The sequence below is a fragment of the Numida meleagris genome, chromosome 12 (genome assembly GCF_002078875.1).
Source record: "Numida meleagris isolate 19003 breed g44 Domestic line chromosome 12, NumMel1.0, whole genome shotgun sequence".
In the NCBI taxonomy this organism is placed as follows: Eukaryota; Metazoa; Chordata; class Aves; order Galliformes; family Numididae; genus Numida; species Numida meleagris.
The window spans coordinates 12014105-12042080 of record NC_034420.1 but is presented as its reverse complement, the minus strand read 5'-3'; positions in this window follow the sequence as shown (position 1 = coordinate 12042080).

The window sequence follows — 27976 nt, the reverse complement described above, 5'->3', positions numbered from 1 at the left end:
GATGTGTTTGTGTCAGAGACTGATACCGTCAAGCAAGGGTTATCAATCAAATTCCTGTTGACTTTCCATCTGCTGGACTGCATGCATTCAACTAGGAATGGGATCTAGAAGTAGTTTTGAATGCCTCGATATAAGTTAACACTCTCTGCTCCTCCACCTACAGTCAGGCTCTAGTTACAGACCAACGGTGTTGGGGGAGATATCCCATGTCAACTGGTCACAGTTGCCAAGTGTAGCGTGGCATTAAGGACTGGCTCACGCTCACTTTGTGGTACTTATGACTTCCACTATGAACATTTATCAGGTGACAAATAAAGGCGCCAAACCAATGGGTTAAAAGAAATATTAATCTTTTTGAAGGGTGATTTTTTTTGATCCCACTTGGAGTATTCCAAAAAGGCGTATGAAAGAGGAAACACCTTGATGCCATGCAATGACTTTGGCTAGTGCCTCAGGATCTTTTAAAATTTTCATTAATGAATGTAAATCATCATGTAATTTTTGTCAGTGCTGTGTTATTGACAGGAGAATCCAGAGAGCGTGTCCTCTCAAGTCATTACTATCTCGAGATGTAAATCGTTAATGATACCATGTATGTCAAGCCTGTACATTATTTAGACAGCTATAATAGTTCTGATGTTCCAATGAAAGCGCATTCTGAACAGAAGTCATGACACTCTTCACTGCATGCTTAATCAGATTTTTCAGTCAGTGTATTGTGAGTGAGATTTTAAAGCCCCCGAACCTGTAGTTTGTGGCAAGTAATAATGTTTGACAGGGTGCAAACACATTCCTCTTCAAGTCAAGTCAGTCTTAGGATGAACTACACCTTCAGAATATCTGTATGATTTAGGGAATCAATAAATAAATAAATGCTGTTTTGTAGATGAGGAAAGGTGCTTTGCAGACAGTAAATGACTTTCCCAAGGTTGTGGCAGATTTTCTCCCATTTGCTCCTCTCCCTGTATCTAGCTCATGGTAACTCAGTCATGTTACACCATTTTTTTTTTCCCTGCTGCATCTTGATGATAGCAGGAGCATTGCTGGTGAGACCGCCCCTTTCATCTTCAAATGGGAGAAGGCTCAGCTAGGCTCAGCCTTCTGTACATACTGTAAGAGGGAGATCATTGAAATTACCTCAGAATAAATCAGTCCAGTATGGCATTCATGGAATGAGTCTATTTGGGGAAGCAGAAATTTATAGGCATGACAAACTGAATTCATGTTCCCCCTCCAAAACCCATAGAATTATTTGAGTTGGAAGGGACCCTTAAAGGCCATCTGGTCCAACTCCCCTGCAATGCACAGGGACATGTACAGCTCAGTCAGATTCTCAGAGCCTCCTCCAACCTGACCTTGGGTGTCTTCAGGGATGGGGCACCCACCGCCTCTTTGGGCAGCCTGTGCCAGTGCATTGCCAACCTCATTGTAAAAAAAATATTTTTCTTACGTCCAACCTAAATCTCCCCTCTTTTAGTCTGAAACCATTTCCCCTTTTCCTACCACAACAGACCATGCTAAGAAGTCTATCCCCTTCACTCTTGTATCCTCCCTTTTGATATTGAATGGCTTCTCTAAGGTCTCCATGGAGCCTTCTATTCTCCAGACTGAGCAGCCCATCTCTCTTAGCCCAGAATAGTCCCTGGTTTCTTTTATCTCAGGTCTTTCTGGCTAATATCCTTTCTCATTTCACATGCTTTGAAACCTCTCCTTCGTAGAAATGCTGTCTCCTGCATCCCTCCATCTGATTTCCTGCTGGAAATCAGCTAGACTCAAATTAATCTTCTGGCTAGATAGCTGGCCCTTCCTGACTGGCTTGATGGGTGACTCATGTCTTCTGTCTCCACCATGAGCATGGCAGCCTGAGTCACCATCCCTTAGTGCATCCCTTGTTCACAGAGCTGGAAATTCTCAGCCGATGTGTGCATGGAATGCAGGAGCTGCCAGACTGTCCCCATGCACTGATGTGACTTTAACGTGTTGCCAGTCTGATTTTCCATTTTGACTTCTGATGCTCTTGCAGAATTTCTGAGAAAAGAAATGTATAGTTCCATACTGTCCTGTCTCTATCAGAGCATTTGAAAAAAACTTGTGATTTGTGGGTGATTGTGTAGCAAGTTCTAAGGCCACATTGGTTTCTGTTGGTATCTGCTTATCACAGTGGCCATTCTGTGTTTTGAGGTAGGTAAGTATTTTGTCTTGCAAATGGTTATTATACCTTTGGTTGAAAACTTTGCATTCTGTATTCCCCTGCTCTCATTACTTTCTCTCCCAGTTCTTCCTTTTATTCTTGTCACACGTGTTATTTGTTCTTCTGGTAGTCCCTTCCCAAAGGTAGGGGTGACTTCAGAAGAGAAGTTGATGAATAATATCAGATTTAGGCTGTGTAAACAGTGTTGATCTTCAGCCTTTTCTCTGTGCAGTAGAGAAGAAAAGACTCTGTTCAGCTACCTCGGGCTATCCCTTCCTCACTGAAAGCTTTGCTACAAAGGTCACTCAGAAGGGGAGAGAAGTAAATCTATATTTGTAAATAAACAGGAGGGAAACAAAAAAAGAAATGTTGAAAGATGTTCATAGGTAAATAACTTCTTATGCACTAAAAAAATAAGTCCTATGATACCTATAAATAATTTTTCAACAGCAAGAAAAAATAATGAACAAATGTTAGGGATTTAAGTGAAAAAGGGCTCAGTGCTTAATCACTTTTGGAAGACCTCACTTTTCCTCTCAACCAGGGATGTTCCAGAGAGCTGACAGTCTTGTTTTACAGGATTTAGTGTGGCCAAATGTTCAACCACCGAGTTTTCCGCTCAGTTTGGAACTGTCAACAAACTGGGAGAAAATACATTTACTGTCCTAAATCACTCAAGAGTTGAAACTAAACATGTAAATTGAGATTGTGTAGTCCTTTTGGTGATGTGGATAAGGATTATACATAATTCATGACTTTTAGGACCAGATACTCCATTACTGGGTCAATAGGTTCAGTTAGTGGCCTATATTTGAACCAGGTGGATTCATAGACGGAAGAAATTCAAGAAGGAATGATTACGTTTTGTATTTTGTTGTGCTGTAGTTGGACTGGATTCTTTATGACCAAAGGTTGCACCAGCTCAGCTGGGATATGAATCCTCAGAGCTGGCACCCTCGTTCTTAATTGGTATACAAAAGGAAATATAATGATCAGTTTCTTATTCATTTATCCCCTTCTGCCCTTCTCTATGACTATGAACTGGCCTAAAAGTTTTCCAAACACTTTAAACCATAGGAAATCATAATAGTCACTAGAATCGGCATTTCATGTGCACTCAGTGACATTGCACCCTGTGATAACTGCCTTGTCTGATTCAGTTTTATTTTATTTTTGAGAAAGCAATTGAGACTTATGGCTCCTGTCACTCCTTTTTATGAGTTGAGTGTATTACATTACTGATCATACTGCAAGCAGATCGTTTGCTCCTATTTTCAGGTTTGTTTTTTTTCTTTCCGTTCTATATTCAAGGAAAATGCAGGACGTGGGCCAGTTTGGAAGCTGTAACTTGTTAAGAGCTGATAATGTTTTCTTTTTTAAAGCCTTTAAGTATAGAATTTCCCGAAATGACACTGTTGCAGCCAATTCATTACGTTACAATGCAAGTGTGCTCAGAGACTCAGCTGTAATTTCCCTTAGTGCCTGCGCTGAAGTGATGTCCAAGCATTCATTTTCTCAAAGAAGTAGAAATCATGCCAAAAGAATAAAAACAAAATTTGTTCTCAGAGCTATTAAGCCACTTCTGCAGGAAGAAGTGCAGTCCAAGAAGCAAGGTCGCAAACTGCTTTCTCCATGAGGCTGGCAAACACAACAAATGATGCTTTTGAAAGAGGAAAGAATCTCAGAATGAGTGAGACAACTTTGATTGCAAAAACACTTTGTGTTCTCAGGCTGGTCTGCTATGTGTAGTGGTTGTGTTTGGTACTTCAAGATCTGGGAAGTTTGTATCAATGCTCAACCTTTTTACTGAAACATCAAAAAATAACAAAATCTGTGCTTCTCCACCTTCCAGAAGAGAAGATAACTGCTGTTTTCTTCACTTAAGCCACATTTTTATGGCAGTGGTAGCTATTACTTCAGTTTAATGCTGCTGAAGACATAAGGACAAAGATTTTCTCCTTTTAAGAGTTAAAAAGAAAATGGATATGAGAAAAGAGGTCAGAAGGGCAAGCAGCATTAACTCTGTTTTATAGACAGGAAATGGAGAATAAAGAATGATTGTTTTTGTCAAAGCTTTCTAGAGGAAAATAATACCAACTGTGCCTCAGTGTAACTGTATCACTGGAGTCAGTGAGGTGATTGAAAGATGAGGGTATTAGATTCAGGGAGTATGCAACCAAAACCACATTGGAGTGAAGAGGAACCTTTGAATCAGCTCAGAAGAAGCTGGCTCGCTTTCTAGGGATTTAGTTGAGTGAGTAGGGCTGAGGATTTTACCTGTCACCTACTTGTGTCTCAATTTTATATGCTGATATTCCTTTTGCTTTTCAGCATCCTTAAATTTTGTTCAACAGAGAACATTGCTTCCTTATGAATCTGTGCAGTGCCCAGTGCACATAGTGTCTTAGAACTGTTGCAGCATCCACCTAGAATGATAATAATAAATTAGGTGTTCAAAATCACGCAGTTGTTCTGAAGAGTATCTTGAAGCTGAATTCATGCCAGGCTGGTGGCTCGATCCTTTTCAGCTCAGATTTTCCTCATCTGGTTACTTGCTGCATTCTGCTACAGAAACATCTTTGTTGGAGTTGTCATTACCTTTTGTCTTGCAAGTCATGTTCTGTGTGTGACAATAGCAGGGGTGCAACATAACTAAATTTCTTTTTCTCACGTAGTTTTTGCAAGCCTTAGTTCAAACTCTGCCCAGATGGCTCCTTCATCAGAATTTTTCAGACATTTTCTATCAGTTACATGATACTGTCAGAATGGAAGCAAATACTAAACAGAGAAATCTTTTTGGGTTTTTTGGTTTTTGTTGGGCTGCAGGTATTGGTCTCATGGGGTGATCATGTGGGTGGCTCAGAAGTGATCACACATTTAGAACTTCTCTTTAAAATAGCTGGAATCCGTTAAAAGTCCCCATTTGTATTCAGGGCATTTCAACACTGAGCAGCATGAAAGGAAGAGATCAATAACTGCATTGATAGACCCAACTGTTGCTGTGCCAGGCTAACATAGACTAGCACGGTTCCAATACTAAATCCAGTTCTACCTAATTCGTCCTTCAAATTAAGTATCCCACCTTCTTCCTTTTCACCTTGCTGTCCTCTAGGGCTGTTTTCCAATTCAGCTATGATAACCTTTTACCTGTTTGTAGTTTATTCCCGCATCTATTTTTCTCCTCTTTGACCTATCATTTAGCACCGACTGCTGAAGGACCCCACTACTGAAAAGCTGGATATAGATGAGGGGAGAGCAGTGAATCGTTTAACCACCAAATGTATATCATGGAATCACAGAATGGTTTGAGTTGGAAGGGACCTTTAAGATCATCTAGTTCCAACCCCCCCTGCTATAGGCAGGGATACCTCCCACTAGACCGGGTTGCTGAAAGCCCCATCCATCGTGAAGGGAAAGATGGAAGGAGATCTCTGGTACGTGTCATGAGCTAACAGTATGACAAAACTAGTTATTGCTTCCTAAGAGAAAACTGTAAGAAGGGTAACTAGGAGGGTATCCTTTTATTTTTTTTGGTTGTCTTATGTTTTTAAAACTGAAGTAATTTCTTGTATAAGAGCTATTAACATGAACACAGTCCCCTTCCTATTTTTCTTTGCCTTTTATCTATCCTCAGGCTTGAACATTGCTCCCAAATCTCAAGGGTTTTCTAAAAATATTTAAAGTGCATTTCAGGTTTTATTATCAGTGGTTTGAAAGCTAGTAAATTTTCCCCAAAGTTAGATCTTGGTATCACTGGTGTCTTTTCCAGCAAAAAAAAAAAAGCAATAACCAATGATACCTCGCATTTGTTAAGGCTCCACGATGAGAGAACTGGAGGAGACAGGCTCATAGCCAAGAACTAGAGTTGCTTGGGCACAAAGGGAATGTGTTGTGGGAGGATGGATGGAGAGGAAAAAAAATCTGAGTGTAGACTCAATGCCAAAAACGATGATGTGAAAGATGTGATTTCAAGATGTGAAACCAGGAGATGTTGTTGTCTGCCTGAGTGTGGAGTCTGAAACAACAATTTGGAGTTTGGAACTGCCTTACTCATATGAGCAGACTCAGATCGGGGGTGAAACACTGAGTAGCAATATTAGGAACACTTACACTGTATTCTCAGAAATAACCATCAAGTTGTGCAGGCTTTTCAGTCTTTTCCTAATTGCAGGATAGCTAAGGGGTGCAGGTATAAGGCACCCAGGGAGAAACTGCCACCCTTTTCTATCTGAAACAAACCAAACCCAGGAGAAGTTAGTGTAGAAAATTAATTTTTCCTCCACTTTTTGTTTTCTCTCTTTCATTTGTGCAGTTTTGGGTTGGCTCAAAGCACAGGAACCAAAATGCTGGTACAGGAACAGAGATGTTGTAATGCAACTTGAAGGCTAAACATCAAGATACCTTTGAAACAGGAGAGAAAGGGGAGATTTTATTTTTCTGAGGTTTCAGAACTCTATTTTACCTTCCAGCACAAAAGCAAGCGGTATTCACATCCAGGCTTCCCTTGGCCTGCTCTCCCACTGAGCACCCATCTTTTCAAGTTTTAGTCACGTCTTGTTTTTCAGCAATCTTCAAATTTGACACTGAATCTTAGTACACAAAAGGCAGAAAAATTGGATGCTTCAGGTATTTTCAAGACTGATAGTAATATTAGGAGGTAGCCAGAGTTTCTCACTGTTCTTCTCATCACCCTCTTGAACATCCAAGCGCAGAGAATTGAGTTTTGCAAGTAATCACCAGAGTGTTCTGGGGTGAAATTTCTATCAGTTAAAAATTTTTTTTTCAAGTGAAATGGGAAATTCACTTGTTCTGAGCAAACCAAACATATGTTTGTCCCATGTGAATATCTGCCACTGGTGCCCGCAAGCTTCTAGTTCACACAACATCTATTTTCTTTTGCAGCGCGTAATGAAAGAAGTGTCAGAGCCACCCGGGCTCTTCTGTACTCTCACAGAGTGTTGTTCAGGGACCTGGGAACAAAGGCCAGGCCATTCATTCTTCTGAACAGATTCCCAATGTCATGAACAAGAATTAAGTGCAGCATACATACATTTAAAAACTGGCTTTAAACCCCCACCCCCCCTTTTTTTTTGTATCTGTCTGTTTATTTAATCTCTCATGATAAGAAGAGGAAAATCTTCTGTTGGATTCTGCAGCAATGTTCTGGCCAACATTGTTAATTGTTTTCTTTGCTTTTAATGAAACAAACTGCCTTGGGCTGAAGCTAAATCTCTCGTAAGCCACACAAGTGAAGATTAAGAAGTTCTCCTTCCTCTTTTGCAAAGCTGTCAGAAAAATGTCACTTCACTTTTTTATCACCTCCATTAAAATGTTGTACGCATCCCTGCTCAGCATCCTTCAGTCTGGTGCTGGAGAGGCACACAGCAGATTCACAGCTTCTTTTGCCTGTACCAACGTGGAGGGACAGAGTGTTCCCACTGCATTCAGTGCTGGATGGATTGCTCTTAAGGTTCACACTTCAACTTGAAAATCCTTTGTTATTTCCAGACAGGAGACAGCAGCAGAACATTTGTTGGGTTGATATTAGGAACTGGTAGCAGTCCTACAGGCTGGTGCTACTGGAGTACAGCCTGTGAAGTCTTCTAACACGCTAACATTTGCTTTTGTTAAAGCTTCATCCTACACATCCTTCAGGATTTCACTCACTAGTTCATTGTAAGCTAGGTGGAAAAAATAAAAATTAAAAAAAGGAGAGTATTGGGAAGCTCTACAGAGGAAGTGCTAAGAGTCTCATAGGCAGGGCTTCATTCAGGCAGATGCCAAGTGAGTTGAAGATAGTATTTCTCACTAAGAAACTTCTATAGAGGTATCAGATTGTGATCACCAAACAACCTGTGATATCGCAGAGAGCACTGCTCATATCCTATTATTCTTGTTATGTGTAATAATTGGGTGGTGATAAGCCAATTATAGAATCATAGAATGGTTTGGGTTGAAAGGGACCTTTAAGATCATTTAGTTCCAATTTCCCTGCTATAGGCAGGGACACCTCCCTCTAGGCCAGGTTGCTCACAGCCCCATCCAGCCTGGTTTGAATGCCTCCAGGGAGGGGGGCAATGTTGCTCTTATGTTGTGCAGGTTGTTGTTGTTTTTCTTTTTGACGTAGAGGATGCTCTAAGAAAATGGAGACTGATTTCTGCATATTTCCAGTGCTGAGTCCCAGGATTTCCTCACAAATATTTCTCCTGGTGAATCAACGTGGAGAACCACAGAATTATGTGAGAGCAGTAGAATTCACATCAAGTTGGGGGAGCGCATTTCTGACCCTGGTGAATTTGAAAGATTCAAAACCCAGGAACACAATCTAAAAATCTTAAAATTATAGGGCAGTAAGTTCCATGGCGAAGCTGAGGGTGCTTTTCTCAGAACGAGCAAAAACTAAGTGGAATTAAGGTCTGGGAGAAAACAAAAACAGACAAAAAACCTAACAAATCGAAGAATACTAACCACATGTCTTCAGAGCTCAGGTAGAATAGTTGTTTTGGAAATGTGATTGCAATTTCGAGTGTGTTGTACATGTTACTCCATGTGACTCAGCAGGAAGGAGGGGATGTAAAAAAAAAAAAAAAAAAAAAAAAAGACCACCCCCCCCCCCTCCCCCCCCTTTCAAGTTGCTTATTTTGATCTCCAAAACATGGCTATTCTTTTTAGAGAGGTGTATTCTGAGGGGAAGAACAATTCCTCTCCGATTAGTAGTTTGCATTGCTCCTACCTGCTAATTATGTGCAGGGATCTTCAGAGAGCCTGATGGACACGTCCACAGTCCCTCTGTGATGGGATCTCAGCAGAGCTTTGTCCTCTTCTCATCACACACCCAGGTGCAGTGACTCTATGGAGTACTGACAGCCATGTGTCTGAGATGCCTGTTAAGGAGATGAATATTCCAGGCTTCCATGTTGCCACCCTCCTGATGAGTAATTCCCAGCAGTATGGAGCCTTCGCTGATCCTCTCTGTCACCCCCACCCCTCTGTTCCCAGCAGCACATTCTGTCTCCTCCAGGAGTCACGCCAGCCTCTCAAACCTAAATGGTACATTATGTTAGATTAATTGGCGAAGAAAACATCCACAGAACGAGGGGAGGTGGGGGAAGAAGAAGGCTTGCTTGTCAGAAATGTCATTTTGTCATAACGAAAATCATAGAAACGGGGAAAAGGAAGGATCCATTTGTAAGTGAAAACAAAGTGCTTGCCTAGAAGTGACTGGCAGTAACTTGGAGTGAAGGGGGAAGAGATGAGCTGGGAAAGGAAGGGAAAGGCACCAAGTCCTGGCGGCTGTGTGGTGGCTGCCACCAGTGTGAGGCTGGCTCTGAGGAGACTTCTCTGACTGTCTCTGATCTATGCCTCTGGAGCTGGTGGCAATCCTCTGCCATGGATGGGCTCAGAACAGGTACAGAACGGAGCCCTGAGGGTGCACAGAAAAGCAGGCGTGAAGACCCGCAGTAGCCCAGCAGCAGATCCTGAGCTCCAGCCTCGTTACAAACTGAGCTCTGTGTTTCTTATTGCAATGATGGCCATATCTTGATAGTACCTCCTGCTGCTTCTCACAGCCGGCTGTAGTAGAGCCCACACAAAAGTATTTCCCTGGTTTGGCTTTTTTCCTAAGAATAGTGACAGAAGAGCTCTTCTTTCTCTGAAGCTGAGCTGGAGATGTCTAATTCTTTCTTCACAACATCTGTCTGCAGTCAGAATTACTCGATAGGCTCCTTGCTAACTTGGTCCAAACTGTACAGCAAAGCTGGAATTCAATTGCCACTTCTCACTTGAGCTTTGGCAGTCCAACGTATTCCTCCAATTTTTGAGGTTTATTTTTTTCTTTTCCTTGTTTCCCTTTTCTGTTAAAATCTACCCACCATTGTATTCTCCGGGTGCTGAGACCTCCCTTGTGCTGTTAGCTTGCTGGTTCCCTGTTCATCCTTGGCTTTTCACCCACACAATTTTCTCTTTAGTGTCCACAAGTAATCTATAGCACTCCTGCTTGATTTTTTCTTTTTAATTTGAGTTTTAGTTTCTTATGTACTTTACATACACAGAATGAATTTGGTTTTACCCACTGCCAGGACTATTTTGATAACTGATTTTCAGGAGGAAATTGAATGCTTGTGTTAACATAAGTCCAAGCTTCCCCAAATGGGAACCCTGGGCTCTTTTTGCTACATCCAGTGCCAAAACTATAGAAAGATGTTGTGTTATTCTGACTGACCTTGGCAGACGTGAAGCTGCTATGCAATAATTAAGCATCTTTATAATAAAACTATTTTTTTTTGTAGCCTACATATCATACATTCAGTGTGCAAGAAAATAGTCATAATTTTATTCCAAATTTTTCATCCTGAAATTAAACAGAAGCAAAATGACTTCTTTCACACAGTTTTGCTGCTGATTTTGCATCTTTCTTAAGGACCAAGTACTGACCGCATGGGTGATAACATCCAAAAACATCCAGTAATAGGATTTTGGTATTAGAGAGGAAAACAAGAACATTCCAGCAGGAAGGACAATGAAGATAGACTGCAAACTTGGAGAGAGCGTTGAGTGCACACCTCTGGAAGTACTCAAGATCTGCTTTAGCATGTGTTGAATTTCATTTTTGCTACAGTTTGTATTTCAGACAGGAAAAATTACTGTCCTCAGGAGGTTCCTCATGCTCTCTCTCTTACACCTGTAAGGTAAAAGTATAGCACAATGCCAGGAGAAGGAGAAACTAACTTCCAGCCTGGATGTGAGACCAATGTGAAGTTCCTCCTCCTACCTGGTTAGATTTGGCTGTCCTTGGTAGAGCTGTAGTCATAGGGGTTTCCTTCAGCCCTCCAAGGGTTACAATTCTTCCTTGCTCCCATTTTCAGTGCTGGTGGTCTGGCATGGGGATGTACTGAATATCTGCACCTCTCGTTACACAACTTGTTACGGTGTGCTGCTGAACCACCTCCTTCACTGACCTCTGCTGGCAGTACCACTTGCCAAGTTCCAGGATGCTCTTCATCCTGTTACACTGCTGTAGCATCTCACAAGGAGATTTGTTGTTTCAAAAGAAAAGAACTAAGCAAGTACTATTTGCAAACCGAGATGGCATGTTAAAGCATCTTCAGAATGGATTTTTCCCTGTGCTTTTTGTTGACCATTAGTTTCCTTCAGTGGGAGCTTGAAAGGACCAAGCATATCCAGTGCGATTCCCTATGCTAAGTACCACCTGCCAGGCAAATAAAGATAACTCATCAGTCACTTTTGCTCTGACATCGTAAGCTTTCAGAGAGAAATGCTGGCACACACCCACGCTACACCCCTCACTGAATTCCCTTCCCATCCAGACTGCAGTGTGACTAGGAGCAGGAACAACACAGAAAATCCATCTATCTCAATAGTATTTCAAATCTAAAACTTAACCTACAAATAAGTGACTTACCCCCGGCACCTTCACAGTAATTGTACTCAATTGTAGATCACTTTCAGTAGTAATACCTGAACAAAAGAGCAGTAGCTATAAATAAATGAGGATGGAAGATATTATTAGAAGATGTTATTAAAAAAGCAAAGGTAGATAAAGTGGAAGGAAAAAATACCAGCCCAGCCACTCCAGCATAAACAAAATAGAGTAAAATTAGAGCTGACTGTAGGCAGAGCTTTGAATGACTTGAAGAGTGCATTTGCAGCCTGCTGAGCAAAGGCAATTCTGCCCCCGCACTGATGTGCAGGAGATTTGGATTAATTTCAGTCCAAACAGGTAGTACAGCTGCAGTTTGGGGCTGATAGCTTGGTAGGAAGGCAGAACAGAGGACTGTGCAGATCTGAGTACACTGCACCTGCTGGGTAACAGAGATATAAATGCTAGAATAGGGGCAGCCAAAATGCATCTCTTAAGCAACACACAGCTTCTGAACAGTTTTAGCACAGCTTCCGCAACAGAGAGGTGTGATGCGAAGCTGCTGCGAGGACAAGGCAGTAATCAGCTTTCCCTGTCAGTGAGGTTCAAAGGGAAGTAAGTGGTAGGAATGTTTGTGGAGGCTCCAGGAACAGCTCTATGAACATCTCTCGTGATAACTTAGGGCAGGTCTGCCCTGCCTTAGTTGTGGTCAGGGTGACACTTTTAAGGTGCCCTTATGTTTCTGTGCTGGGACTGTGCTACCAGAAACCCCAAGTCCTTCTCTGCCAAAGGAAGGTAGGCACCAGGGGCTCTGAGTGTTGCCATTCAGTCATGGGACCCTGGAGTATGAAAGGGTGAGCATCGCTCTATCACCGAACCTCTAGGAGGTAGTTGTCATCTCCTGTGTACATACTGTTCTTTTGGCTCACTGGGGTGTGCAACACTGCCCCTCTGGTTTGTGTCCAAGCAGTAGCAGCAAGCATGTTTACTATGACCAGTATGTCTTTCTCTGTTGTTATTGCTTTATTTATGGTTACAGTACAAACCCAAATCTGTTCAGAGCTTCATTGTGTTTGTTGTTGTAAAGATGCATAAAGAAAGTCAGTTTTCAGTAGTTTGATTCCATTTTCATATTTGTGGAAATAGAAACCTTTATGGTCAATGTCATTTGTCTGATGATGTTTTCTATTACAACAACCTCTTTAGAATGCATCTGTTTGAGATGCCAGAAGATTTCCTCTGTGAAGAATAGAGAAATAGGGATCAATGTTAAAACACAGAGAAAATGTGTACAGTGATACGGGGGAAGGAAAAAAGCATCTCTCTGATTTTAAGGTTTCCTCCTGCTAGGAGGTAAGAAGAATGGTGTTGCCCAGCACTTGGAAAATATTGCCTACCTTTTCAAATGAAAAAAATTTAACAAAGAAAAACTTTTCTTCAAGCCTTTGAATGCAACAAAAATATATTTTGGACAGCAGTTTGCACCAGATGGGTCAATTGCTAAAAATATATATCTTAAAGGTGAACTTTTCTTTCCATTTTATACAGTTGCTCAACCAATCACAGCAAATGTTAACCATAAAGTACTCAGTCCCACGTAACCCAGACAGTTCAGTGTTCTGTGAAGAAAAAGAAAGAAAATTCCTCAAGTTCATTGGGAAGAAAACTTTCTTAACCTTCCGTGCTTATTCTTCTCTGGGCATGGGCATCGTTCCACATCCTCCTGACCTTTAAAATCTACAGGGAGTGCAGAGACAGGGGAGGAATGGCCGACATTGTGACCAGTGTTTCGTATTCCATCACCTCTTTGCTTTGCTTATTTATGTCCCTATCAGAAAGAATTCTTTAAGGCACTATTGAAAAGCTGTACATGGAACTAGAGGACTGGTTTTAGCCATGTGCTCTCAGGCATCTTTGCATGAGGCTGCTACTGACCGAGTTTTTGTTTAATGTGGCACAAACCAGAGCTCTTGCAGATGTCTGTTGCAGTATTATGCCAAAAGAAAAGTAGACAGGGTAGAGCTCCAAATGAGCCTGGGTCGCAGACCCATAATGTAATATTTATACTACTACTAAAATTCCATTAAACATGGTTATCAGGTTCACTTTTTCTTGGAGTTAAATGCAGTTGCAGCCTCTATAAGGAATCTCTCTCTATGTGGGCTGAGAAACAGTCATAGAACTGTTGGATGTGGGAGAAAACAGCTCTTTCTCATCCGGTCTCCTTTTTTAGCCATTTCTATTGATCTTCTGTTTATTCTCAAAGCTCCTATTCTCTTTCATATACAGTCAAGACAGAGAATTGTAAATAGGTTCATGCAACATTCGTATTTAGAGAAATATTCACATTAACCTATATATGAACTTATTTATCTAAGTTAGGTAAATATATATATTTTTCGGATGGGAAAAGAGAAAACATCAAGACGTCTAGACAACTGAGTTCAGGAATAAGTTATCCATGGTCATTTTTAAAATAATGGGTAGAAAAGACCTGCAAATAAGAGATTGCTATCTTTTGATTGTAAAGGTGCCCTAGCAATGGAAGGATGTAATTGAAAATAATAAATCTAGCTGCACTTAGCAAATGGTTTGGAACTTGTGCAGAGCTGTGTAATTGTGAAATTTAGAACTAAAATCGTTGTATGGACATCTTGACTTTGGAAGCATGGTCGTACAGACTTGGGCATCAGATACTCATCCTCAGAGAATTCTGCCTGTTCTATTAGTGTGACTGGCTTTAACTGGAGTTGTGAGGTGCAGTGTTCACACATTGTCATGCAAGTTGAACACTTTAGATGCCTGCAGTATTTATGAGTGTAAGGGGGGGGGGGGAGGGGATACAACAGCTGTGGTCTGTGTAGGTAGATGACCAGAATTGTTCTTCCAGGTGCTCTGCATAATGCTTTGTAACAACAGTGCCAATAGACTCAGCTGATGATTCAATGTCTCCAATTTAAACCCCTGCTGATATAGGGCATAACATTTCCTGCTGTAACAGTGCAAGGGTGGATCAAGCTAAGAGTGCAGTTCATTTCCTTGCCTTCAATACCAAGAGCTCTTCTCTGTGTGACCTGAAAATTACCTGAACATTACAAAACAATAAATGATTATCTGTTTTCACTGCCTGAACTCAGCGGAGAATGATGTTCTTCAGAACCTTTGTATATGTTGAGCTCCAGTGAACCTAGAGGTGGTGGTTCTGCATTTCTTTAAGCTTGAATGTATGTATGGGATTCCCATTACCTTGCTGGCCTTGCTGGTAGATCTGAGTGTTAGAACTTCTGTGACTCTCAGCATCAGTGCTTGGGATAGAATGAAAGATTGAAAAAGCTGTAGATTTTTTTTCAGTAAGACTCAAACATAATAAATGTTTTGGGTTCCTCTGAGACTTTGGCTGGCTGCAAAATAGTGTTGAAGTATCCTTTTATTTCATGCAATTCATATTATGGAGGGAACAGAATGCTAGTTGTGCTTGGAAATGGCTCTGAAAGGAGCACTGGCAGAAGTGCCAGAGGGAAAAGCACAGCTCATCTGGTGAAGAGCAGCCCTCACACAGTTGCTGGGAAAACTGCAGTTTGCTGAACTCACTTTAACACGATTCCAAACACTTGTATTAATGGAAATGGACATGAGGACCACATGCGTTTCACTTCCTACCAAGTTTCACTTTCTCGTGTCATGCTTCTTTTCAATTTTTGCAAGGTGTACTGAAGATCTTGACCTCCACACACACCAATGCATACATACACAGACACATACACTCAACTATGTCATACTGCTCTATGCTGTATAAGTTTGTTATGTAGACTCTGCATTTCAGATCAAAGAATCCCATCATAAATTCCCACGACACTATGACAGCAGTCTTCTGATCTCATTTGAATTACAGAATCATTTCCTGTTTTGAATGAGCACTAGAAAGGAGATTGTTCTGAAGGCGCCTTGGTCCAATTCAGCTTGTTAAAACCACTGCTTCAAGAGTGGGTTGCTTGAACTCATTTCCAGGAAGCTCTGTTTGACTGCAAAGTGCTGTTGGCCCAAGTTGTGGCCTCATGGGCAGCTCATTTTCCATAGCCCACTGAGGCTGTCATTGAAAATAGTAATGACGCCAGTGACTGTCCTAGACTTAAGTTCTACTTTGTGTAATAATAGATGTATCTACACTGTGCAGTAAAGCACAGTAAAGCAATATGAATTAAGAATTGGACAAGGGATGGAAAAATTGTCCAGTCTCTCATTGTTCGTCACAGAATGAGTATGTAAGATGCTGGATTCAATTTAGGAGAAAAGAGGATACTGAATGACTAGACAAAAATGTTACACCTACTCTCTCTTAAGACAGTAAACGTAGTCCTAAGAATGGACATGAAAATCTACCAGTCCACTCAAAATCCACTCAACCATTTTTTCCAGTGAAGTGATGAATAACTTCTCTGTAATATAATGAGTTAAGAAATATGGCCTGTCTTGTTAAGTGTAATATTGAAGGTTGGGACAAGAATTTAGATCCTGTCTGAGCCTTAAGAGAGGATTCAGGCCTTTTGTAAGTAGGTTCTTCAGTTCCACATGGCGTAATCCTAGAGATGCAAACTTTCCCTGTGAACTCAAGAAGGAGGTTTTATTGATGTTTTTCTCATTTGGATTAAATTGCCATGATAACTTTGTATCAGCAACCAAAATCCTAATGAAAAAAAGGATTAAAACTCCAACTTGAAGGGCAAATCTCCCTGGACTGACAGAAAAAAAAAAACGGATTTAGTTGTATAGTATCATTTCAGTGTTGTTTTTTCTTTTCCGTAACTTAGGAGAGTTTAAGTCCAGCTCTTGGAGAATGTTCAGTCCTGGGTGTTTTCTTAACTCTTTCATCCATGGGAACCTAAGTGAACATAATAGACCCTGTTCACATCAGTGCAAAAGAAAACACTTTCCAAATTCAGTCTTTGTAGTCATCTTCTGTCCTGGAGTTCTGGCTTGGTCAAAGAAAAAAAGATGGAGAGGGAAGCAATGTTTTCCTAACTAGGGTTAGTAGGTGGCTTCAAGTGACATCACATCACTCTTATGTGGGGAAATGAGGCCTCAAAGTAGTTTGAGAAGGGAGGCTGGAGATGGAAGTGGTGTCACAAAGCCACAGCCAAGAGTTGATCACTGATATAAGGTTGCATGTGCCAACCCTCTGTTGCCATCTAAGGAAATAAAAGATGAGTATCATACCATGACAAGAGAGGACAGGGCATGTTCCCCACAGCCATCTTACAACCATCTAGGTGAAAATAGTCTGGTAGCAAGGACTGGTGGGAGACAAGAGCTAAATTGTTTCAGGCTATCCTACAGAGATACAATCCTACAAATGCATTTGAATATACTATTCACACTGCTTCACATGAAACTTTAACATTTTATGGGTGCCAGCTTTGTACAACCCCGTGACTCACTCTTATCAAGCCACAAGCAGTGGCTACGTGAAAGATCTTGGAAAAGTTTCTTGGCATCTCTAGTGGATGTATTACAAAGTATTGACCCACTTTTCGGTCACTGGTTTGCATTCAGTAACCATACAGCTCTAGAGAGTAAAGAGGGAAAAGAAATGATGTTGCCTGAGCTGAAAAAACTGGCTCTGTGATCCAAACCATTGTGAGCATTTATGTCTTGATTGCTTCTCACTGGAAAACTCTGCCAAGTCTAAAATAATTTCTGTAATAGCTTGCATCACTGATACATAACAGACAGAAAATGAAGCATCTCCATTCAGCTTGCCCCTAGAACACAAAATTCCTTTCAGATTAAAACTAGGACCTGTTTATCACTGAACAGAAGTGCCCATCTGAGGTTCTTCCTATCAGCGCAGGAGGCAGAGACAAGATTTCTAATGAACCATTCAGTGCAAGCACTTTGAAACTACCCATTAGCCAACAGATTTCACCTGCTACAGATGTAGGTAAATTCTCAGCTAGGTATTTTCTTAATTATTTTCCCCTATTCTAAATGGATTTTAGTGGCATCTCTTGACTCTTGTTGGCAGGAACTGAGATATTTACCATCTGTTCAAATACACATTGGCCATGGTAAACAATTCGCAATATTCCCCAAGCAATGGGCATGGGGAGGCAACCAGTAATAGATATTGTCTCTTCACGTAGCTTAGGTACAGGCAGTGAGTGGGCAATGCATTCAAGTTGCTGACACCAAAGCGAACTCATGCATAGGACATCTCTCCTGGATACTTCCAGCAGGAATTAAGTTATGGCAGTGTTAATGATCATATCAGAAGATGCTTGGCTTTGGCTTAAACAACAGTATTTTATTTAATTAGCATGGTGCCCAAACACACCTTTCTGGGGAGGTGTAATGCAGAACAAGTATAAGTAAAGAGAATAGCTGTAAGCAAGTAAGCTTCCATTCAGAAGCTGTAAGTTCATGTTAGATCATCTTTTTATACTGTGTATAATACATTTTGCTCAGAGAAAGCTGAAAAAAAATGCATGAACTCTTACATGTGTTTAGCTAAACTTGCTCCTGGGCAACAACTAAAGTCTTCTAGCCATGGACATTTTCTGCCAGTGGAGGCTGTGGTTTGGTTACGCTCCCAGCAACCAATTTCTAGACAAACCTGTCACAGTTGGTGGACCTCAATCAGGATTTTCTTGTAAGGATGCCCATGCTGTTAGGAATTGTATTTGCAAGTAAGTGCAGGTGGAGAATTTTGAAGGTTGCTGCTGGGAGAAGTGAGTGTCTCTCAGTGGTGTCTCTCTTTCAGAAATAGCAACTGCAGCCTGCATCTTTTGTGTAGCAGTTTCTCAGATTAAGTCTCTGCCACTCGTCGTGTATTTGCTTTCTATTTTGCAGAACTTTCTAGCTGGAGATGCATGGTATATTTGTTCCCCATGGCATGAAAGCATGACATCTTACTGCTTTTCCCTAGAGTGAAGTAGCACATTCATTTTTAATTGTTGACCACTATATCAGAAATCCTATTTCCCAGAGTTTAATTGTTTTGCATGATGTTTAATTCATGGCTTCCCTACAGAAATCAGCTGTTAACCTTTTTTAAAAAATAATGTATTATTTAGTATTTATTTATTATTTAGCAATAATGTTTTTTAATTTCACAGGACGATATAATTTATTTATATTTTCTTTATAAAATTCTGTGTCCCAGTGTTCCCTAGCCCCTCCCATTCTTTTCCTTGCAGTTACAAAGAGCAGTAAGAGCTGTAGAAGGGCTACTGTAAAATTTTTACGAACAAGTTTTTGAAATAAGATGCTTCTTTCTCAGGAGAACATTGAAGGCACATTTAAATCCTCCTGAAAACTTCAAGCCAGTGCTTAAATCCTTTTTGAAATCAAGGCCGAAGTGAGTCTAATTTCCATGCATCCTTTCCGAATTCACTCTCTTCTCTATTCTTGCAAATGAGCTGTCCTGCAGGAAGGTTGGGTGGAATGATAAATCTCAAGCCAAAGTTGGAGAGGATTTGTTAGAAACAAGAATTTGGAGTTCAGAATTTCTGCCAGAGACCTGATGCGACGAGTGATATTCATCCAACAGGGAGACTGTGCCATGCAGAATGTGTCTAGCTGAATTTTGCTCACAGCAAAGTGCTCTTGGATAGGTTCCAAGACAATAATTATTGGATACCAGGGAGCTGCAAAGGAGCACTAAGGGATTAGGAAGCGCAGCGCTTGCACAGATAACATCCCCTCTTCTGGCTGCTTAGAATCCCCTCTCTGCTCTGGCTGCCATGACAAAATCTCCATCTTCTCTTTCCAACTACTAACCGATGCAGAGCAAGATGAAAGGGTTGGGTGCTGGAAGACATTTTGTGGTATTCACCAAGTGCTCATGCCCAAACCCAGAAAATAGGCAGAGGCTTTGGGAGGCCCCATCCATGTCTCATTGGAACGAAGTTTTCCCATGAGGACCATGGCTGCAACTCAAACTCAGCTGCCCCATAGCATTGCTGCACACAAAAGACAGGGTCCAGCCACACAGCTCATGATGCCAAAGATGGATACCAGCACAGTGGGTGTGTTTGCAAGTTCTTCATTATCAGTGTATTTATTACTATCTGTGGACTGGAAGACATTTATGTGCATGGAAATATTCAACTATCCTTGTCATTTTTGTAGGAAAGTGTGACTAAGTAAATGGCAAAATAAGCACAGAGAGATGAAAGCAAGGTAAGATAAGCTTTGCTGGGCTGCTGGACCAGTGTTAATGTCTGGCCAAATGTCAGTTCAGAAAGCACCAAAGCAGTGATTTACATTTTGTTTGTGTGGAGAAAAACCCACTGAAGTCAGTACTGAAAAAATATTGCTGCACCTGGGCCTGCTTTTCTGATCCATTTCCTTTGATAGGAACCTGACCCCTAAAGCAGATCTCCCTGTTGTCCTCTTTTCCTGAGCCAAGTGGTAGACCCAGGAAAGAAATCCAGGATGAATGTTTCCTTGTATTCACTGAGAACTTCATCTACGACAGATTCCTTGCTCTTCATTTTTTCATTTAAAAATTACCCCTGTGCTATCATTGCCTACGCAGGAACACATCATTTCTTAACTGCTCTGGTAAAGTGCTGTAATGTCAGTGCATCAGCAGAGGAGGAAGTGCTACTTCTGGGTAAAATTCAGCTTACGGTGGAAGAATTGCAATGCTAATGATGAAACTAGAAAATAATCTGAAGCTTTTTGCCAAGTGTGTTTGGTTCAAAAACAAAATTTCCATCAAATCCTAAGGGAGTCAAGCAACACTTCCTCGCCTAGATTTTAATAAAAACCTTGGCAGAGTTAAAGTCTGGATGGCTAAAGCAAGTACACGAAAATTCTAATTCAGTAGGAGATAGAGAATCAACAACAACAAACTGACGTCATTGCTGAGAGAGCGGATATCTGATACAGCTGCTGCTCTTTCAAGAACTACTTAAAAACATGTTGACTACTTTTCTTTAGAAAATATTTCAATGAGAATATATGAAAAAGCCTTTTTTTCCCTCTTTCACTTCCTTCCTTCTTTCTTCCTTCTACCACAATGTAACCTACTGTAAAAGAATGAAAAAGCATAGATGAATCTCACGTCAACCAAATATTGCCATAATTATACTTCTCTCTGTGCTTGTTTCAGACATACTGATGTTATGAATGAATTAACCAAGAAACATAATACTTCATTGCCAGCTGAGAGCAAATCCTTGAAGTTTAGTGCTATTACACTTAAAACGTTCCAGTTGGATCTCAAACCAAGATGCACAGAAGAATTGTTACCGCTGAAGGAGCTGGATTGTTTGTCAAGAAGGAGTCTCATGATTCCTTTGCTTCAGGGAAATTTAAATGAAGAAATGTTCAGTTTGGAGGTTTGCCTATTCTACTTGGAAAATGTTAAAAAATGAGTTGAAGAAAACAAGAAGAGCCAGAAAAGAGTGCAAAGAAAAATTACCATGTTTTTCGTCAAGTTTATAAATCTTTCCATGGGACTTTCTGACAAATGACTGCCCCGCCACTTTGTGAGATTTCTCCTGGACATTGCTCAGAAACCGTTGGCATTTTGCTGTGCAGGATTGCCAACTAAAATTTCTCAAATTCCTCTGCTTTTGGTTGTTGTTTTTTTTTTTTTGTTCGTTTGTTTGTTTTCCCCATGGGAGGAGACTGCCTCAAAGAGTTTTAGTGCCTTTTCCATCCAGTCTCTCTCTTTTTTTTTTTTTTTTTTTCTTAAATACTGACTTGCTTACATTCAGGTTGAGTTTGGGCAAGGTCTGGAGTGGCGAAATTGCCGTAAGCATAACTCAGTTGCTGCTATTTTCACAGGCCACCTCTGAGATCAGCTGAAATTGCATGTTTTTCTGGCTCTGTGTAGAAGTAATCTGGAAAAGAGCTCCTTTGACTCAAACATTGCAGACAGACCTAAATGCTTGAGTGAGATTTCCACACTAGCATAAACTGAAGCACATCCAAACATCTGCTGCTCAACATGCCTGTCTTCCCGCCTGCTGCCAGATTCCTTGGTGCCACGTATAGATTTGTAGTTCACTCTGTGGATTTCTTTTCCTTTTCCCTCTGCCATGGCCTTCTGATCATCCTCTAATGGACCTGAACCTCTGTCAGATACATCTCTTTGCCACTGTGGGCAAGGAATTTGTTTTGAATGGTGTAGATCTGTTTGCTGTTCTCAGAGGACTCCCTTGTTGACTACTAATACATGGTTTCTGGTACTAGAGCATGTACAGGACCATGATGTTCTTGTAGACTGGAGCTCAGTAAGGATATTGGTTTGGGGTGAACTATGGTAACTGGATTGGGCTGTTGCTCCCAAATCCCTATGTCTATACCACTTTGCTCTAAGGAATTGCTGAAATACCTGAGGAAAAAGCATATCTGCTCTAGGCTACCTTTTATAGTCTATGAGGCGAGCATAGCATCACCAGAGAATGGTTGGAGTTGTCCTGTAGTGCTCTTAGCTGTTTTTGTTGACTTGCCTCCTGATGTGGTTGCCTTTGGTAGTTACAGAGATGCGCCTGGAATGGATGCAGACAGATGAGGTAACAGGCAGAGCAGAGAGCTTCAGATGAGCCATTTGCATCCAGACAAGGAACACAGAAAATAAAAGGACCTTGTGTCACAGTTCAGGGGCTCTTGGGGTTGCATTATATTGTCAATGTGGAGTTCTGTGGATGACAGTTGTTTTGCTTTAAAAATGGGAGAGGGAACAGTTTCATTTAACTTAGAGCTATAGAGAAGTCCAGTATCCATCTGATAACAATCATGGTAAGAAAAAAGGCTGGTTTTTTGCTGTATGAGCTGTATGTGATTGTAGTTCTCTTCTTCCTTTGCCTATTGCAGGTAGCATACATGTCAGTATGTAGCTTCAAAACCTACCGTCTTCATGAGTTGTGCTTATAGTTATACGCTTATTAAATGATTGTGTGCACTCATACTCAGACTATTATAAATCCATTACTTTCCTGAGGCCATAGGAAATGGTTTTAAAATGTGAAGCTTTTCTGCAGGGAATTGAGAGAGAGCAATACTAAAGCAATGTACTTGGTTCACACAGATCAATGTAGTGCAATAACTGGGATGAGAAACCAAGCTTAAAACATTACCAGTGTGATTGGATGAAAGCTTAACATGACATTGAGTAATGTCTCATTATGAGTAAAGTCTCTAAAACCACCTTCGGGGAAGAAAAAAAAAAAAGACAAAGCAAACAGCTTAGCAGCAAATCATAAAAGAGAAATGATGGTGCTTACACTTGGAACCGAACTCTGGGTAGTAGAAACATACTGAAGTAGTGTAACTTCAAGTCTGCTCTTCTTTTTTTCAATATGATGGAGGTGGTGTAAGCCCAAGTCTTTCGATGGGAGATATCAGGAGTTTTTGGATATTTTTGTTCCTTCCATGAAAACTTTCATGAAGACATTCTCCTCATCACTAACCTTGTTTCTCTGTCAGGGAAAAAAGGAGTTCCAAAACTGACATCTTACTACCTGAGAAGAGAACCAAGGAAAACAACAACAGCAACAACAACAACAAAAAACAACCACAAAGAAATCAATATTTCAATTGACATTCAGAATTAGTAAGTTAAGTTCCCACTGGGTTTGGATGCTCAGACACAAATGTTACCCAGCGTGCATAGGATTTATCTGCATATTTAACATGATGGTTTAAAAGTTCATCCCAACACAGGAAGGCATGCTGTACAGGTTAGTGTCTTCTTAGTTTTTTACATGAATTTGTGTTAAGCTGAAAATAAACACAAATGACAGGAAATGTTTCCTTTTCTAAAGCACTGAGTCACTTACAGGAATAATTTTGAGGGAAAGGAGAAGGAAGGGTTTATAATATCTCAGACGTCTGTCATCTAGCTTGTACAGCTGGAAGCTCACTTGTGATTAAATCAGTAAAATGAAGATGGACATCTCTGAAATGGTGGTCATTCATTTGCTCAATTCTGAGTTAAGAAAATTAGCAATGATTAGCAATGGATAGGAAATTCCTGAAAAAATCCTGTCTGAGGAAGTGGATTACATTTCCTCCATCCCAGGAAGGACATCGAAGAATGCAGTTACTTTGAAAAGCACAAAACTGTATTAAAAAAAAATAATAATAAAATTCAATGAAATAAAATATCATCCACTCGACAGATCTTCAATCAGCTTTTCAGCACTCCATTTCTTGTTATTTGCCATCTGGTGCAGCCCCTTATCTCCCAAAGCAACAGGGAATGTTCTTCTGGAGCAGGCACACAGCAGCGGCAGTCATATGCTAACCGCTTCTGACTGGCGATCCTAGGGAGCCTGATCGTTTGAGGCAAATCATCTCCCCAGGGACTGCATGATTTATTCCCTGCATTTGGGTTGCAAGGTTTTTTGTAGAGGAAAAAAAATTCTTCCTTGTCATTTATAATGGACCTCACTCCAATGAATGAACATCTTCTTGCATAATTTTGAGTGCAGCTTATCAAATAATAAAACCCTGCCACTCCAAATTGCTGTGAATGGGAACAATCCAGCCAGTGTTGTTTCCTATGTCCACTTTGTCACGCCATGAATTTTTCAGTGGTTTGTGTGTGTGTAGAACCACGGCTGTCAGCAGGAAAGAGCATTGGTGTGCCACAGGGAAGGTGCAGAGACAAGTGGGTGTGATTTCTCAGTTTCTGCTCCTTAATGTTATCCAGTTTTAAGCTCTACCTAATGTTCATTAGGGACAAACAGAAAGCCATATGGCCTAACAAATGTAATACGTAGTTGAGCATATTGGCAGAATGACTGTCTTACTTCTGTCTCCTATTCCACTCTCTGCCTGGTGGAGAGGATAGTGAGGAGGCTGGTTTCACAATGTTGAGGAGATGACAGACTTGATAACTTTAGTATGGAGTGTTTCCAGAGCTTAACAATGAATGGCACAAGCTTTTTAAGGGGAGAAAAAAATATGCACAGATTTTCAAACACGTCAGCAGGTTGCGAAGAATGTGCTGATTAGCCATTTGTATATTTGACTAGGGACAGTTGAAACTTGGGAAATCTCTGCTTAATTTCTATCCCTGCAACATTTTCCCTGTCTGACCTTGGCGTGCCATTTAATCTCTCCATGTTTGGATTTCCCCACTTTCTCCCTAGTAAGTCTCAGTATACGTATGCTTAAACAGAGAGGATAATGTTTGAAATGAGTGTTTTCTTGGCCATCTAGAGACAGTGACTGCAGATCATCCAACATCTTAGAGGAGCATCAGGTCCATCCCATGGTGCTGGACGTGTCTGTCCTGGAGGCTGGCTTCCTCCCAGGGCAAGGTTTGCCCAGCAGCCCCCTCTTGCCCTCACGTCGTGCCACCCATCACAAGCTGTAGCCTTGAGCCTCTCATGCAGTGCTTGTTTCTGTGATCCAAGGTGATGGAGTGCCTGCTTTCCATATTTTGGAAAATGTGACTTTAAGATGCACTGGTAAATTTGAGGAGTTATTTTCTTCAATTCCTAATACAATTTGCTATTATTTTCACGACAGTCAAAACAAGGCCGCAGAGAATTTGGGACCATTCTTACTCTGCTGAATCCATTGTGTTCATCTGTATTTTCAAGCCCAGTATCTGAATGTGTGCCCTCCACAGCCACCAAGTGCCAGCAGGAATGCACTTCTTACACTGTTGCATTCCCACAGCAGTAGCACAGATCAGTAAATTTGAACAAACAGCCTATTTGAAACAGAGCCCACAAAAAAAGGAATAAAAATGACATCAGCAACAGTAAACTACTGTTGCAAATAACAGCAACGAAGTCTTAAAGCAAAGGTTGTCTGTGTCTATATAGAGGCAATACTTAGCGTCTGTGTGATATACAAGGCAGCTTATCTCTTTGAGAGCAGGAGACTATAAAAATACAATTGCCAGAATGAAAGAAAATTGAAGCTGATTGCCATAGCAACAAAAGAATTACATTGATGAAACAGAAGCACATAAAATCCTTGTATGCTACATTAAAGACAAAGCAATCTAAAGTAAACAAGAGTGGATTGGAATTTGTTTGGCTAGAGCTGGAAATGACAAATGTATCCAGCTGACAGAGGAAGAAATGAGCCCACAGGCAGGCAAAGGGCGGCCCTGTGAAGCCAGGGGCTCATCCCCCAATTTCTTCCAGGAGTAAGAACTGAAGAACATAAGACTGTGGGTGCAGGGGACTTCCCAAGCTCTTAAGGCAGGTAGTGGAAGGAAATTCCTAATCACGTGGTCAAGTAACATCTGACACCTCTCGTCTTTGCTTTTGCACAGCTCACCTAACTTTCTCCCCCTGAGCTTGTCTGGTTCCTCTCCCCTGATGAATTCCTCTCAGCTGGATGAAACAAGCTGCTAACGTAAAAAAGGATTTTCTCTTTACAGCTGCTTCTCATCATGGAATTGTTAAGATTTGAAAGATTGCTAAGGTCACCTAGTCCAGCCATCAACCCATCACCAGCACAACACTAAATGATGTCACTCAGTGCTACATCTCCCCTTTTCTTGAGAACCTCCAGCGTGGTGACTCTGCCACCTCCCTGGGCAGCCTATTCCAGTGCATCACCTCTTGAAGCATCTTGGTCCGACAGGCAATGAGAACACATAAACCATCCTCTATGGCACTGCTCTTTTGCCCTTTCAATCTAAGTGGCATGGTGAGATTGCAGACACTGCAGCAGAAGCAGCAAATTTCCAAAAAAGAACTGGTGAAACCACAACTTCAAACCTATAGAGCCATTCAGCAGTTTTCCAATGTGAGGAGCTGGGGGGGCTGAAGGTCCAGACCTCAGCAACTCACACAGCATCAAAACCGCAGCGACAGATGCAGCACAGTGCTGTGCTTCCTTGTTGGACTCCGTGCCTCTGGTCAGGGATGGATCATTGTGCACCTGTGGGGGATTCTTAACCTGCTGGATCATACATCATACCCACAGGTGTTTGGTTAGATGAATTTGCCTATGATACAAGCAGCAGAAAACTCAGTTATTGCTGTTGGTGTTATGTCAGAAAAGGAGGGAGCTCCCATGTGAGTCCCCATGTACAAGAGATCAAGCACAGCTATCCTTGCTATTTGGAGAATGCACATGTGTAATCCATGTCAAATCCATCTGAAGTGTCTATACTCTGTGGCTGGGTCTGGAAGAGTTAAAAGAAAAAAAGGAAAAAAAGTAAAAAAAAAAAAAAAGTAAAAAAAAATGAAAAAAAAATTTAAAAAAAATGCGTTAAATGAAAAATCTTTCCTGAATGTAGTTTTAATTAAAACCTTAACATTTCTTATCATAACAAAGCCTTGAAGTCAGTCTAAATGTTGTAGCTAAGCACAAAGCAAGTAATCCAAGTGGTGGACTGACATGTCCTTAAGATACAGGAGCATTTAATCTACTAGATCTTAGACAGCAAGAGAGCCCAGACCTTTCAAAATTAAGAGAAAAAAATCTTAAGGCTAAAATAAAGTTGACAGTTTCTTTAATTAAACTCATCTTCCTTTCAAAGGAAGTGACAAAAAGAGTTAAGGAAGATTAATTAAGGCTTAAATGCACTAAAATGACTCAAGGCATATTTAAGTAAGACTTAAATTAGTCCTTCATTTGGACATGGGAGATTCCATTAACAATAATGAAATAGAGATAGTCAGATCCTAAACCCTTTGCTCTAAGCTCTGCTTAGTGATTGTTACCCAAATCCTACCAATCTCCCAGATCTTATGCCAGTGCTGATGGTTGTTTCTTTAATGTTTCTGTCATTCCTTTTTTTCAGGTTTTATTTTATTTGTTTCTATTTCTGCTGAACATCAACAAATACTTAGCCAGATTTGAGTTTACATATTTCCTTACATGACAACATATTTTCCTTTGCAGGACCCTAAATACTAGGATATATCCATCTCTTGGGATTGATGCTGTTTTGGCATTTATGAAACATTAATTCAAACTGAAATCTTGCTCTCCATCTGGTAAACAAAAGATGTCCATGCAGATCCGAGCTCTCTGGTGCTCTCTGAAAACCTGGTGCTTAAAAGATAACTGCATTGTGCAGCAGTTCCAGCTACTGCATTGAGATGGCCCTGAGTTATGAAGAGAAAAATGCAGATAACAATTCTTCTGGATTGCACTGAAGTATAGGTTTGTAGCATCTTGCCATGCGCAGATGGGCAGGAAAGTCATCCTGGTCACCATGGTAATAAGATAATCAAACCAACCCTTGAATTTTCAGCTCTGGATGATGAACAGCAGAGACAGAAAGTGTCAGGGCAAAGGGAGAGGAAAAAAAAGGGGTTGCGTGCAAGACATCTGTGAAGGAGAGTGAAGCTGCATGCACAAGCTCTCAGCTGCTTCCTGAGAAGACAAAGTCCAGATACATTTAGTAAGAAATTCCTACCTAAGCAGGAGGGCAATGTTAGAAGCGTCCCTCAGCCCAAAACAGGATCACT